This window comes from Dasypus novemcinctus, chromosome 22 (assembly GCF_030445035.2).
Source record: "Dasypus novemcinctus isolate mDasNov1 chromosome 22, mDasNov1.1.hap2, whole genome shotgun sequence".
Lineage (NCBI taxonomy): Eukaryota > Metazoa > Chordata > Mammalia > Cingulata > Dasypodidae > Dasypus > Dasypus novemcinctus.
The window spans coordinates 37,482,519-37,498,956 of record NC_080694.1 but is presented as its reverse complement, the minus strand read 5'-3'; the positions used below and the strand labels follow the sequence as shown (position 1 = coordinate 37,498,956).

Genomic DNA, 16,438 nt, shown 5'->3' with positions numbered 1-16,438 from the left:
AAGGAACAAGAAATAATGGCCTATGCAAAGGAAGAATAAAAATCAGGGAACATCAACAAAGATGACCAGACTATGGATATTTGGGAAACAGACAAAAAAGAAAAAAAAAATAGATCTTCAATATGCAGTATGCTCAAAAAGATGAAGGAGAAAATAGAGAAAGAACTAAGGGATGTCAGGAAAACAATGAAGGTACAATATAAGAATCTTGAAAAAGAGACAGAAATATTTAAAAGGATCTAAACAAAACTACTAAAATTGAAGAACTACTAGAATTGAAGACCACAATAACAGATACAAAAATCCTGAGGAGTGCTTCAACAGAAGACTGGATCTGGTAAAAGAAAGGATCAAGACAACTGAAGTGAGCAGGCTGAAGAGCTGAGAGAAAAAGAATTATAAAAAGCAAGAAGAGCCTAAGAGACCTTTGGGGACACTACCAAGTATACCAGAATATGTATTATGGGAGTCCCAGACAGAGAAGAGAGAGAGAAAGGTGCAGAAGGAATAAAAAAAAAAAAAAAAAAAAAATAAGAGAAAATTTCCCAAACTTAGCATACAATGTATATGTATACATTCAAGAAACTCAGGGAACACCAAACAGGACAAACTTGAATAAAAACAGACCACATCACATACTGATCAAACTGTCAAGTGCAAAGGACAAGGGGAGAGTTCTTAGAGCTGCAAGAGAAAAGCAACAAGTTATGTACAAGGAGGATCCAATTAGATTGAGTACGAATTTCTCATCAGAAACCATGAAGCAAGAAGGCAAAATCCTAAAAAACCAAATCCAACAGCACATTAATAGATTACATACCAGGATCAAGGGGAATTTATCTCAGGTATCCAAGGGTGGTTCATCATAAGAAAGTCAATTAATGTAATACACTACATTAATAGAATGCAGGGGGAAAAAAATAAATGCTCATCTCAAATGATGAAGAAAAGGCATTTGATAAAATGCAGCACCCCTCCTTGATCAAAACACTTAGAAAACTAGGAATAGAAGGAAACTTCCTCAATATGATGAAGGGCATATATGAAAAACCCACTGATAACATCATACTTAATGGTAAAAGACTGAATTATTTCCCTCAGGAATAAGACAAGGATGCCCACTGCCACTACTGTTATTCAACATTGTCCTGAAAGTTCTAGCCAGGGCAATCAGGCAAGAAAAAAAAAGATTAAAGGTATCCAAATTAAAAAGGAAGAAAACTTTCCCTGTTTGCAGATGACATGATTCTACAAGCAGAAAATCCTAAAAAATTCACAATGAAGCACTGAGAGCTAATACATTCAGCAAAGTGGTGGGAAATGAGATCAACACTCCCAAATCAGTAGTGTTTCCATACAGTAGTAATGAAAAGTTAGAAGAAGAAATCAAGACAATGATTCCATTTACAATACCAACTAAAAGAAACAAATATCTAGGGACAAATCTAAACAAGGGTGTAAAGGATTTATATTCAGAAAAGTATAAAATACTGCTAAAAGAAATCAAAGATGACTGAAACAAATGGAAGGATATTCTGTGCCTGTGTATTGGAAGACTAAATATTGTTAAGTTGTCAATCTTAACTCAAAGCTTTTTAGAGTCAATGCAATCCCAATGAAAACTCCAACAACTTCTTTGCGGAAATGGAAGAGCTAATCATCAAATTCATATGAAAGGGTAAGGGGCCCCAGGTAGCCAAAGCCATACTGAAAAAGAAAGAATTTGAGGGACTTGCACTTCCTGATCTTATAATTGAATACAAAGCCACAGTAACAAAAAGAGTACAACAACAGACATAAAGACCAATAGAATTGAACCGAAAGCTCAGAAATTAAAAAGAAAGAAGAATGAGAGAGAGAGAGAGAAAGAAAGAAAGAAGGAAGGAAGGATGGGAGGGAGGGAGGGAGGGAGGGAGGACCAACCTTACATTTAAGGCCAATTGATTTTTGATAAGGGGGCAAAGACCACTCAATTGGGAAAGAATAATGTCTTCAAAAAGTGGTGCTGGGAAAAATGAATCTCCATTTGCAAAGGAATGAAGGTGGACCCCTGCCTTGTACCACTTATACAAATCAACTCAAAATGAATCAAAGACATAAATACAAAAGCCAGAATTATAGAACTCCTAGAAGAAAACATAAGGAAGCATCTTCAGGACCATGTGTTAGGCAATTGTTTATTATATTTTATACCAAGAGCACAAACAACAAAAGAAAAAACAGATAAATGGGTCCTTATCAGAATTACAAACTTTTTGGCCTCAACAGACTTTAAATTGAAAGTAAAAAGACAAACCACAAAATAGGATAAAATATTTAGAAACCACATACCCAATACAGGTTTATTATCTAGACTATATAAAGCAATTCTTTAACTCAATAAGAAAGAGACAAATAACCCAATTTAAAAATGGGTAAAAGAATTGAATAGACATTTTCAAATGTCCAAAATGCATATGAAATGATGTTCAATATCATTAGCCATTAGGGAAATGCAAATCAAAACCACAATGAAATACCATTTCATACTCACTAGAATATTATTAAAAACATGGAAAAACATGGAAAAGTACAAGTCTTGGAAAGGATGTGGAGTAATAGGAACACTCATTCTTTGTTGATGGGAACGTAAAATGGTGCAGCCATTGTGGAACACAGTTTGGCAGTTTCTTAGAAACTTAACTTTCTCAGAAAGTTAAGTATAGAATTACCATATGACTTTTTAATCCCACTTTTAGGTCTATACCCAAAAGAATTGAAAGCAGGGCCCTGAACAGGTATTTTCACACTGATGTTCATAGAGACATTATTCACAACTGCCAAAACATGGAAGCAACCCAAGTGTCTATCAACTGATGAATGGATAAACAAAATGTGGTATACATACACAATGGAATGTTATTCAACCATAAAAAGGAATGGAGTTCTGACATAAGGAACAGCATGAATGAGTCTTGAATACATCATGTTGAATGAAATAAGCCAAGACAAATATTGTGTGATCACACTGATATGAAATAATTAGAATAAGCAAACTCGTAGAGTCAGCATTTAGAATATACGTCACCAGGGGATGGAAAGGGGTTAGGGAATAGGGAGTTATGCCTTAAAATATACAGTTTCTATGGAGAAATTTTAAGTTGTATATATGTTAGTAGAATAAATCTTTTTAAAAAAAATCCATGGAAGTACACAACACAGTAAATGCTAAGTTAAACCATGAAATCCAGTTAATAGAATAATTATAAAAGTGTGCTGTTACCAATGATAAGAAATACACCACACTAATACAAGGTGTTAATAAGAGGGTGGTATATGGGAACCCTATGTTTTATGTATGATTTTTCTGTAAACCCACAACTTCTCTAAAAAAAGAAAGAATGGCAATTATACAAGGAAATTGTTCTCTGGTTTCACTTTTTTTTTTTTTTTTATTCCTATAGGGAAAGACTGGCATATTTTTCCCTAGCTGGTGAACTGTCAATTTGAATGTCTTCAGAAGTTTAAATAGAGTACTAGGAGTCAAAGAAACCTGTCTTAATAGAGTCCTGCCACTGATATAATAGAATCAGGCTCCTGTTAGCAAGGAAAACAGCTAATGGCTGAGATTAGCTCCCTAAATAGTCCTTTCCAACCCATTCTGCCTCTCTCTTCGATGTGTAACTCTCTCCTGTAGGTGACAGGCACTTGGCTCTTTCAAGATGGCATCTGAGGGGGAGAAAGGAAAATTCACTGCAGAGGACTCTTCAACAGTACTTGGAGGGGAAACGTCAGCTTCCGAGGCGGCGTCTCATTTATACGGCTGGGCTCGATTTGGGGTAAGGGTGATGGAAGTGTCCCTGGGAAACAAGGGGCACATCTGCTGACACAGAGGGCAGTGGTCATGAAAACAGACCATCTCAGCCGAAGGGAATCGAAGGAGAATGAAATGCACATTGAATTTTCTGGCTACTGGGGGATTAACAAAACATCCTTTTCGTTTCACTCCTGAAGGCAATCTTTTTAAGGTGTTACTTTTCTGTGCTGGTGAGCTGAGCTGGCCCCGGGATAGGTGAGGAGCTGAGCAACAAACAGCACATTTTATTCGTAGCCTCAGCACGTCCCTGGTGCTTCTGCAGGATCTGGGTCACAATTCTAAGTACAGTAGGACCCTGTTTTATGCGACCAGTTCATTCCAAGACCCTTCACGTAATGTGGAAACTGCACACTGTAGTGACCCCATTATTTAATAAGTATTTCTTATACCAACTTATCTATCACACATTTTTAGAAATAAGACAAATAAACACTCTAATAACAATAAATAAACAAAATTAATTATGGAAATAATTTTAACATTTTAATTCTCTCTCTCTATCCTTCCACACTTTATGCCCTGGTGCCTGCCTTGAAGCTCTGTGAATGCTCGGTTTTCCCCCCCAAAAGCCCAGTCTCCTCACAACTGAAGACTTGCCTTGGATCACATTTCCCTTCTTCAGTGATTTTCTTCAGTCCTGCGGGAAACGTGGCACCAGCTTCTTCACTCGCAGATGCAGCCTCTCCAATAGGATTTTCAGTCCAGACCTTTCTTTAAACCTATATGCCATGCCCAGCCTTTGCTTGTGGTAAATGGCTTTGCATTAGCTTCATCTTTGCTAAATTGTTCTTGAAGCACCTTAGCCCTCTCAGGCAACACTAGGCCATCGGCAGGAACAGTTTTGGATCACGTGTTCTATCCACACATTCAGTGCTTTCTCCATTTTCACAAAGGTTTGTCATGCACCATGGCCGTAACTTTCGCAGTTTTAGGTGCTACGGTAACACTTTTGCAAAGTTTCCCTCTCCCTAATTAGCATGGAACATATGGAAGATTCCTTTTTTCCTAGCATTCTCGCAACCTCCAAAGCAGACTTTTTTTCTTTCCTAAGGCTAAAATTTTGATTTTTTTTTCATATAAATGTAGGCACACTTACAACTCTTCTTAGGCTTATCAGAGCTACCAGCATCACTACTCTTGTACTTTGGGGCATTAGTAATAATTAAATAGCGTTAATGAAATGGATAGACGCACTGCTCTGGCGCGGACACACCTAGTGACAAGAGAGAACTCCAGACAAAGACTGAGGCGGCAGCTAATGTTTCGTGCAAAACAATATAATGGCTCAGGCAATATGACACCTCTCAGTGAGAATGAGTGTGACTGGGTGAGTTTATAAAAATAAAAGCAGAAAAATACGTAAAATAAAAAAAAATATGTATTTTTCTGCCTTAATTTTTTTCGATTACCAATTGCATATACCAGGATGTGCGTGTGTTGATTTTTCATAAAATGAGAAAATTCTTACCTCAAAGTACTGCAGGCAGCAGTGACAGTGCCACTGTGTGTCTGTTTTTCAACTTAGGACAGTGTACACAGCTCTGAAAGGTAGACCTGGCAGATATTCCCCCATTTTCCAGGAAACTGCAAGTCACACAGATGAAGCCATTTGCCCAAGACCAATCTGCTAGTCTGTAGCCGAGGTGGTCTAGAATAAAGTTTCTTGGCTCCCTCCACTTATCAGGAAACTTCTTTCCCTCTCTGATGATGTAGCTAGGGAATTTTGGAATTCCTATTCTGGAATTCAGCATTCAGGCTGATCCAGTAGGTACACTGGAGTCAAATCTAGGGAGCTTTTCACCAAGAAGTAATAAAACCCACGCCTTCCCAGCACAAGGCATCACCATTCACCTGGCCACTCATTCCAAAATCTAGGAATTGTCCTGTCTCTTCTCTATCTTACACCGCAGCTCTGATGCATCAGCATGTCCTGTGCACACCACCTTCAAATATAACCTTATTCTCTCCCTACCTACAACCACCATCCCAGTTCAAGCCACCTACATCACTTGTCTGGACTGTTGGAATGCCTCTAGCTGGTTCTCCACTTCCCCTCTTCTTCTCTGACAGTTCATTCTCTATGGAGAAGTCAGATGTCTTGTTGAATGAGTAAATCTGCTGGAAACCCTTAAAACTTGCCATCACACTAAGAATACTCCCTTGGTGTGGCCCATATACCCTTCCATTTCCTGTTCCTGCCCACCCCTCTGAACTCATTTCCTCCCGGGACAGGCTGACCTTGTTCCTGTCACAGGGCCTTTGCACTTTCTATTCCTGCTGTTTACCCTAAACTTTACATGGCTTGCTTCTTCACTTCAAAAAGAAAGTTCCCTGCTTTCTCAGAGATGTCTTCCTTAACTGTCATTAAAATAAGTCACCCTTTCCAATTTCACTTTTCTGCTTTTCTTCACTGCATGTACTCAGTACTTGGAACTATACTGTAAAATGAAGGTGTTTATCTGTTTAGTGCCTGGCTTTTAAATAACTGGAAACTCCATGAGGGCAGAGACTTGTGGGTCTTGGTCCCTGCTTATCGTCTACAGTGGGAATAGAACCTGGCACAGAGCAGGGTACAGATGAATGAATAACATGCAAAGAAGGGGGAGAAAAGCCACATCTGGTAAGTTTTACATGGATCCAGTGTGCAAAGACTCATATAGTGACTGCCCCCTTTAGAGAGTTAATGCTGCCCATGGTAATATCTTCGTGAAAATGGATTCCACCACCCTTACTTACATTTGTTACATTTCTTTAAAAGCAAATCTATTACACAAACTACATAAAAAACCAAACCAAACAAACCCCCCAGCAAACCATAAGTGGGCCTAGCAGTGTCTGGCAATAAACATTTATTGCTGATTTTTAAAAAATTATCTGCCTTCAAATTTATTTTCATTTTTTCATGTTTCCTCTATTTCCTTACAATACACACATATATTGTTACACTTTTATAACCATATAAAGGTATCAATTTTTTCCCCATTTTAAAAAAATAGCACTTCTCATGTTGCAACCTGGTCTTTATAATTTTTAATGGTTATGTAATTTTCTGTCAAGGTGATGTGCTATAATAAACATATCCATTCTTTTCTTGTTTGACTACCAAAAGTTTGCTGGAAGTAAAAACACCGCATAAATTGAGGTAAAATGGGAAGCGGCTTTTTACTAGACTCTAAACCACATTCTGAGTAGGGCAGAGCTTGATGGGCTGTCGCTAAGCAGCCATAATTCAGGCTCTTTCTCTTTCATTTATCAGGGCAAATGCAGCCTGTTGTCAGAGGGAGTGAAATCACTTCACAAATTATTTATGAAATAATTACTTCAACGACTGGCCAAATGTAACCAGGATCAGGAAAAAAGTAGAAGGGAGGGAGGAACTCAGAGGAGGAAGAGGAAAAACAGAAACAACTCTAAGAAAGCTGAGAAGACTTTAATAAAGGCCCCAGTCAGCGCCGGCTTCATTTCTTTGAACTCTTGAGAAAAGAGTCAGCAGTTTGTTAGCAGATGGATCAACCAAAGTCTGAGATGGGAAGAAAGGGCGTCTAAATCCTAGGGATTTTCCCATCCTGTGTTGTTAATGCACTTGATAAGCTGCTTCTAAAGTGTGCAGTTCTTTTTTTTTTAAGTCACATTTTCTCCCTGTATACAAATGACATAATCACTCATTGAAGATAATTTGTGGAATATGGTAAAGTAGAAAGAAAATAAAAATCACCTGTGGTCCTATCAGCCAGTGAAACCATTGTTAAATGTGTTTGCTTGCTGCACACTCCCTTAGGGGTACATGTGAATATATTTATAGAATTTGAATTAGAACACAGATTCTTTCCATTACCCTCTGTGGTGGCTTGGAGCTATGTAGCACCACAAAAACGTGCTCTTAGTCTTGGTCCATTCTTGTGAGTATGAGTCCACTGTAACTAAGACATTTTGATGAGGTTACTTCAGTTAAGGTATAGCCCAATTGAATTAGGTTGGGCTTTAATCTGAATTACTAGGATCCTTTACAAGCAGAATAAAATTCAGACATCTGGAGAGAAAGCCAGGGAAGAAACCAGAAGTCAGCAGGACCCAGAGAAGCTAGGGGCAGCTGCCATGTGCACTGCCATTTGACGGAAAAGCCAAGGACCAAGGATAACCAGCAGCCAGCCCCGGAGTGCCACAGTGTTTTGAAAGAAAGCATTTTGGACTTTCTAGCCTCAAAACTGTGAGCTATTAAATTCTCATTGTTGAAGCCAACCCATTGCATGGTATTTGTTTTGGCAGTGAGGAAACTAAAACACTCTTTAAAACTATTGTCGCATTGTGATTTTTTTTCTTTTAATGTCAGTAAAAATTCTATGAAGTGTTGTAAATATCTGCAAAATAGCTCACTGTTCAGCTGAATAAACTATAATTTGTTTCTCTCTGGGTAAATATTTAGACTGTTGCCAAATTTTCACTTTTAAAGGTAATAATGCAAAAAATTTAAACCCTCCTCAGATAAATTCCTCAGTACAGATTTTTAAAAGAAGAATTATTGGATAAAGGGTATGGGGTACTTTAAAACTGATTCATATTGCCAAAATATACTTCTGGAGATTTACACTCAATACAGCCTTTTATGAGAATAGTTTTATCATAACTCTCTTATAAGAAGTAGATATGGCAGGTGGGGGGTATATGGGGACCTCATTTTTTTTAATGTAATATTAAAAAAATAAAGACAAAAAAAGATATTATTTTTATATTTTTAACTGCAGATGAAAATTGGAACCATTATTTTAAATTGTATTTCTTTGATCACTGGTTAGGTAAAACTTAAAATTTGTTTTCTGACCATAAATTTAGATATATTGTTACTCATTTATAAGTTCCCTAATCACAATTCTTCTACTCCTTTTATCTGAACCTATAATTTTCAAGTTACCTGTTAAATATAGTTCTCAGAGACTAAAAGGCATCAGATTGTTCATATGCTGGCTAAGCCCTGAAGCCCAGCAGATGCATGGTCAACTCCCACCCTCCAGTTCTTTGGGCCTTCCCTGGACAACCAACAAAATGATGAGGCTGGACCAGCCCCACCCCTCAAAACAAGGAGTATTTTCAACTGCAAGCAAAACAACTCCATTCCTCTTTCCCATAAGATCTACATTCCTTCTCAGCCTGAAGCAATCAGAGCAAACATGGTCCCAAACCCCTTAAGACTGAGGAATGAACAAATGTGGTGGTGGTGGGGGGGTGTAACCACTGAACAAAGCAGATCTCTTGTTATTGTAGTTGTTAATTGAATAGGTTGTAACAGTGACACAGATAATATATTTTTTAAATTAAAAAATTTAGATACACTGTTTAGTGAATTGTTTTCTATTGAAATTCCTACCTTTCTATTAAAACAAGTAATTTTTTTCACTGATTGCTTGAGCTACTTTAATAATACTTTTAAAGCAAAAAATTTTATATTAATTTTAAACACGACTTTGCAAAAGAAAAAATATGCATGAAAACATAATTAGAAGGAAATACACTAAAAAGTTATGTGGTAATAGTATGTGGACTTGAATTTTCTAGAAGGAGCATAACTAAAATGTAACAATAAACCATCTTCTATATGCACTGCATGTGGTGATGATGGCAGGAAAGACAGGACAACTGGGTGAGAAACATGGGGAGTTCTGATTTTCTCTTTTTTCAGATTTACCTTAATTCTCGTTAACATTTTCCCTATGCCCACCTCTATCATGGATTGAGATACTGACCAGAAATCCTTTTCTGTATGACTTTGTGGGTTAAAAAAAAAGGGTGATATCTGGACAATCTGATGATTTGGATAACTCCGTATAACACATCTATTTTTACCATCAGAATTACAGTCTTGATTTCCTGGTTATGTGCCTGGGTATTGGAAGGGCATTTTTTTTTTCTCAAGACCGCAGACTGAAATGCAACTTTATCTAAATTTATATAGCGTCCAGTCATACACAAATGCTCTGACCACAACATTTATTTCTGAAGACCTTACCAAAGCTCTAACAGTATCAGAGCTACCCTGTAATGGTAGCTACTGGAGTTTGTTGAAATTTGATTTTCATTATATAGGTGCAAGAAAATGACATGCTATTTAAATATTCCTGGCAATGCATCTCTGACAGACCTGGAGCAGTTAATGTCTGCTGCTAAGGTTTCCACTATAGATGCAAAGAAAAGAAGGTCCTCATGCTTGTTTTCTGTCTGTCTGGTTGTGGCAGCCAAGACTGAATGGGAGAATACAGGAAATTCTAAAAACATGGGAAGGGGAAATAATCTTTGCAATAAGAATTAAACTTATAAACAGGGGAAAAAAAAATTCCTGGCTACTGCTGTTTCCACATTGGGTTGGAGGCTAATATTCAGCTTTAGAGAGAGAAAAACTCTTTAGGTTAAGGAAACAATTCAATTATTATTATTATTATTATTTTTTAACTTACTTTATACTTTCAATTACTTGAATTTTTAAAATTATTTTTAAAAAGTAAGGCCCTCTGGAAAAGGGAAGTTGAAACAGAGGAAGCTAAACTGCTTTCTGTAAGTAAATAAAAGGCTGTCACTGTAGGGGACTGTTAGGAAGGGAGCTGAATTGTGGGGATTTCCTCTGGCTCAGGCCACAGTTAGGAGTTTTGGAGGAAACCAGGAAATGACAGAAGTTTCCTCTAGACATAGCTGCTTCCTGGCAGTGACCTTGGAATAGGCAAGATAACCCAGAAGAGATTCTCTGTATTGGCAACTGAGTGATAATACTGTAACAATTATGAGGCAGAAAATTCACTTTTGAGTAGTTTCTTCTCTAGTATTTCTAAGGCACTGCACTGTTTAGGGTACCCTGGGGAAAGAAGGGGCACTGGGATGATCGATGTTATGAAGTATCTACAGCTAACCAGGTGACAGAGAAAGGTCACTGGGCAAACTGCCAAAAAAAAAAAAAAAAGCCAAAAACAAACAAACGTTCAAGGGGTTCCAGATGTCAGTTAAGTAGGGTTTAATGTTTTCGTTTGGATTCTAAAGGAAAGGCTGGGAGGGCACATTTTGGTAGCAATTCTCTGAGGTCAGTGATGACTCCTTTTGAGGATGAAGGTCTTACACAGTTAGAGTCTCTGAGGGTAGAGAGGGCATCACCCCTAAAAAGCATGGCCTGAAGGAAACATCAAAAAGTCAAAGGTTTGCTTTTCCACTGTGCTTTCTGGACTTCAACTGAAAGCCACTTGCTTGTCATCTTTTGACTGGCAAAACATTTCGGAGACTATTTCCTCAGGACAGGCCTCTGGCAGGATACTCCTAGAGTTTAGCTGACTATGCCAACCACACATCAATGTGTTTTTAAGACAGTCCCTTCTGTCCGAAGAGGTGCCAGGTCTGGGGCAAGACTGCACTGCATCGTGAGTTGTTTAGCTATCAGACATGGTAGGTGAAATCGCCATGAAGCATGTGCGACATATCGTCTCATTCCATTATTTGGCAGAACTTTGAGCAAAGACCTTGGAAAATCTAGATAGCTCACCCAAAACTTTGGGGAACATAAAGGTTGAATATGGAAAATTATTTACAATCTTTTCTTTGTAGCTCACAGACTTGAAAGAGCTTGTATCAGAGTATTTTCTACAGCTTTTCTAATAGAAGAGGAAAAAATGTAGGAAGTAGATGTTTGCAGCTCCGTAGGCCGATGAGACAGCTTCCAAAGGCCTTGACCTAAACAGGGCTCAAACAGCCTTTGTGTTACAAAGGGTGGCTGGGTGTGGAACGAGGGGAATCGATGCCATCAGATTTAAGAGGCACTCTGCAATAGTGGCTTAAGACACAGAATTTACAACACAGATGGTAAAAGTGTGTTTTCCCAGATGTGAACTTAGTGACTGTGAAGGATGCCAAGGAGTACGGGGCTAATCCTAACGGGCAGGTGTCCTCTAGGCGATGGGAATCTACAGTGCTGGGAAAGCTGTCCTCCAACGCATCCGCAAGGCACCAGTCTCCCAAATCTACAAAGGATGGTGACTGTGATGGTTTGAATTTTGTGAATCTCAGGAGAGATTTTTTTATGTCCTTGAACTAATTCACTTCTGTGGGTGTTGGGCCCTTTGATGACATTATATTCAATTAAGGGACCCTTTGATTAGACCACTTTCAATTAGGTTGCTTTAGAGCTTTTGATGGGACTTTTGGTCTGTGACGCATACCCAGGTTGGGCCTCCACCCTCTTGTTGGGTCTTATATAACTAAGAACACACACACACACACACACACACACACACACACACACACACACACAGAGAAGAGACACCGAGGAACGTAGCCACTGTTTTGACCATGCCATGTGAGAAAGAGGATTGCCTGCAGTCACAGAAAGACAAAGAAGCCCCAAGAGGCTAGGCCCACCGAGCAGTCCAAGGCTCAAGAGGAGAGCCCTGCCATGTAACTGATGGACCACGGCTAAGCCCAGGGAGAAGTGGCCTGGTGGAGAAGGCAGAGGCCCAGCCAGAGAGCTGCCATCTTGCCTCACCCCATGATAGGAGCCCAGGACCTGTCCAGCCGCCGACCTTCAGTGAGAAAGCATCTCTGATGATGCCTTATTTGGACATTTTCACCATTTCAAAAACTGTGAGGTTTTTCCTAACAAATTCCTCATTATAAAAACCAATCCATTTCTGGTATTTTCGCATTGGCAACCTTCACAAACCCAAACTGTGACCTTTAGGAACTGATGGATGTGTTGTTTATAACAGGTACATCTGCTAAGTCCATAAAATAGTTCTGTTCTGCTGGCAAGTAATTTGTCTGAAATTTGAACTCCAGGAAAATGGATGGGTCACGTATGGGGAGGACTGGAGTGGTAGAAACCGGGGGATGTTTTAGATATTGCTTCTTTGAGAAGAGTATTTTTGGTTCAACTTGTCTAAAAGTCAATTGGTCACCTTCCCTCCTAACTCTTCTCTGGCTCAGTTCCCTATTTCTGCCCATTTCCAGGATTCTTCCTTGTACACAATTCAAGGTCTTGCAGTCATTCTCTTCTCAAGTGCTTTCTCTTCATTTCACCTCCCTGCTTTTCACTTTTATCAGTTTCTTGCAATTTTCAATGTTATCATTTGAATCCATGCCCTCATTACTGCTGTCTGTATTAAATGATCGGCTGACAGACTGCTTCATTCATTCATTCATTTCTTTACTTCCTATATAAGCATTTAGTGTCTCTTTTATGCCAAGCATAAGAGATAATTCCTGCCCTTAGGAATTATATCACAATCAAATGGGTGAAATAGACCTGTGAATATTTAAAACAATGCAGACCCAAACCAGAAGTGCTAGCAACATGTACATGCTCTGTGAGACCAGCATACCAAGGAAAGTAGAGTAACTGGACTTTGGTAACAGCCCCTACTTGTCTCCTGATCTGCGGTGGGTGCTCATCCTTACCTGTCCCACTCACTTATGCCAGGTTAATCTCCAAGGCCATTATGACTAACAGATATTCTTCTAGCACCTGCAGGCCTTCCTCCCTCAAAGGGGGGCTGGTTCTTGAGGGCAGCTTCCTGTTTCTTTCTATGACTACAATTGTTAGAGAGTTTTTGGGAGCACCTAAATGCCCTAGGCAAATCTGGCTGACAGACTTTTATTATGCTGGTTCACTGCCAAGTTCTCAACAGCTATTATACTGGGAGGAGGGAGGGTGGTGGCAGACAGGCACAGGGGCATTTGTACCTTGCAGTGAAAGGAGGGGAGAAAGAATCTGCTGAAAGGGGATAGGGAAAGGAGATGAAAGAAAGCTGAATGCATGCATTAACCTACTTCACAGGCCTCTGAAATCCCCATCCTTTTTATTACGATGTGTTGATTCTCAGCATTTTTACACCATGCCCATACAAAAAAGAAAGTGGGGGGCATGGTTTGGTAAACAATTCACTCTGATTCAATAACTTTATATAAAAGTTTTGCAAAGAGATAAACATGAATTCTTTTAGGCTATACATTCCAAATGTTTTTAATTAAAAAAATAACATTTCAGGAAATCAACTGAGAAAAATCTTAGATGTATGAGCATTAGAAATATACATATGCCTTTTAATGTCAGAGAGATTTTTAAAGAACTATCTATATTGGCTACTCCTCAAGTAAAGCAGGCTAAGTAATTCTTTCCAACAGTAATGACTATCTCCTGGTTGTTCTAAGAACGAGTCTACTCGGAGCCTTCTCATATGGAATTTTCTTTATACTAAGTAAATACTAAGGCAACATTTAAGTTGGCTCAAGTCTGTTTATACTGGCTTCAGTAAGTAACAAATATCACGGGTCAGACATTGGATTGAGGGAGGGAATTTTACAGTCATAATTACTGAGGCAAGATGGGGCATATATGTAAGATTGACTAATAGGATTTCCCTTAATATTAAAGAAAAAAAAGCACATAGTAAGCCCTAGTAAATTCAGAACACTTAACAGACAATTAAAATGAGACTTTCACATTCAGAAACTCTCATGTAGAATTCTTTTAATTACTTTGAGCTTTCTTTTTAACATAAAATCCTATTTGCAATTATTTAATCTACTACTACAAGGTACAGAGGTTACAATCTATCTTACTATGACATTGTAAATGACCTTATGGCTAGCTTAGGATGATTTTGAAAATTAAAATCAGGACACCATAGGCATATGCAGTAAAATATATTGTCATTATCATGATTAACAAATGGGAGATAATATAAATCTAACTTTCTGAATATGTATCCAGTCTAATACATAAGGTATTATTTAGATTGAACAAATACAAAATCCACTTGAATGCATAATGGTTGCAAGGTTTCTCTTTGGGGTGAAGGGAAAGTTCTGGTATTGGATGTTGGTGAGGGTAGCACAACATTGTGAACATGATTAATCCCACTGGGAGTGGTTAGGAAATCTTGTTCTTCATATGTTTCCACAGGTGAAAAAAGAGAGAGAGAGAGAGAAAGGGAGACTAAAGAGACAATGACAATTAAATGCAAAACATGATCCTGGGATTGTGTCTAATAATGGAGGAGAAAATGCCCCAAAGGACATTATTGGGACATACAAAAAAACTGGACTATAGACTATAAGTTTTACATCAGTGTTAAAAGTCTTGAACTTGAGATTTGTACTTAGGGTGCTTACATACATGAATATCCTTGTTCTTAGGAAATGGATATGGAAATATTCAGTGTTCCAGAACCATGATGTATACACATTACTCTCAAATGTTTAGAAAAATAGATAGCTTCGTATTACTAGCTATATAAATATCAATAGATCGATCGATTGATAGAATGATATGGCAAATGTAGTAAAATATTAAAAGTTGGTGGATCTAGGTATCTGAGTGGGGAGGTATTTGGCGTTCTCTTCATGGGTTTTGTTATCTTTGCAACTGTCCTGTGAGTTTGAAATAATTTCAAAATAAAAAGTTCAAAAAATCCAGTTGAGGTATAAGAACATAATAAGAAAAGATGAAGAGAAAGAGAAGAATTAAATAAACAAAATCATCAATAATAGACAAACAGAATTTCCTCTTTCATCCAAAGTTCTATGCAGATGAGTTTCCTAGATAACTGAAGCTGACATCAAGTGACTTTAAGAAAACCTTCTTGCATATGTAAACAGAGTGTATGTATTAAAGTAAGTCTTTCTGTTGCAAAGATGTGTCACGTTGTTTTGACTGCTATTTTATTTTTAAATTAACCTAACCAAATTTAATAGTAGTTGTCTTTATTTTAATTTATATTTTAAATGTCCCCTTCATTCATTAAAAAAGTGAAATTTCCCTCAGGTGAGAAAAAAATGATGATTTTCATCATGGTTTCTATGCAGTGCATGACACGACTATGACCAAGATGTTGCTCAAAATATGAAAAAGGAAAATGTCACGGTATGGAAAAGAAAATGGAATGAACTTCCTGATGGCTCCTTCTTAAAGGAAAACATGATGATGACAATGAACCTTTTGTGGGGTATTTATGAATTTTCTCTCAACCTTTAATCCTATTTTGGTAAAAATTAGCTCTCATAGGCACTTATAGTGTACTTCTCTGAATATTTTCTAAGCTACTCTTTCAAAATGGGATTTGAGAAACTAGCCAACACATGTTCCTACTATGCTTGGCCCTATGATTTATCCTAATTTAACATGAGTCTTTTTAGCACTGTATTTGTTACATGTGGAAAATCAGGTAACATAGTTGATAACTAAATAGTGATTGTCAACAATACTATCCTGATATCAAAACACAGGCACACAGGGAAGCAGATGTGGCTCAAGCAGTTGGGCTCCCATCTACCATACAGGAGGTCCAGGGTTTGATGCCCAGGGCCTCCTGGTGAGGGCAAGCTGGCCCACATGGTGAGCTTGCCCATGCGGAGTGCTGTCCTGCGCAGGAGTGCTGGAGTACTGGCACAGCAAGATGACACAACAAGAGGCACAGAGGAGAGACAATAAGAAGACATAGCAGAATAGGGAGCTGAGGTGATGCAAGAGAATGATCACTTCTCTTTCACTCTGGAAGGTCCCAGGATTGGTTCCCAAGCTGCCTAATGAGAGTACAAGCAGACATGGAAGAACAAACA

At 38.3% G+C, this 16,438-nt stretch overlaps 1 protein-coding gene and 1 pseudogene across 2 annotated transcripts in view; one reads left to right on the top strand and one right to left on the bottom strand.

Moving 5' to 3' along the window:
- The window catches only part of FARS2 (phenylalanyl-tRNA synthetase 2, mitochondrial), a 596,483-nt gene that overhangs the window by 92,680 nt on the left and 487,365 nt on the right, over positions 1 to 16,438 (bottom strand). The gene's annotated exons all lie outside the window — the stretch shown is intronic.
- Positions 9,973 to 10,109, top strand: LOC111760762 (small nucleolar RNA SNORA31; annotated as a pseudogene).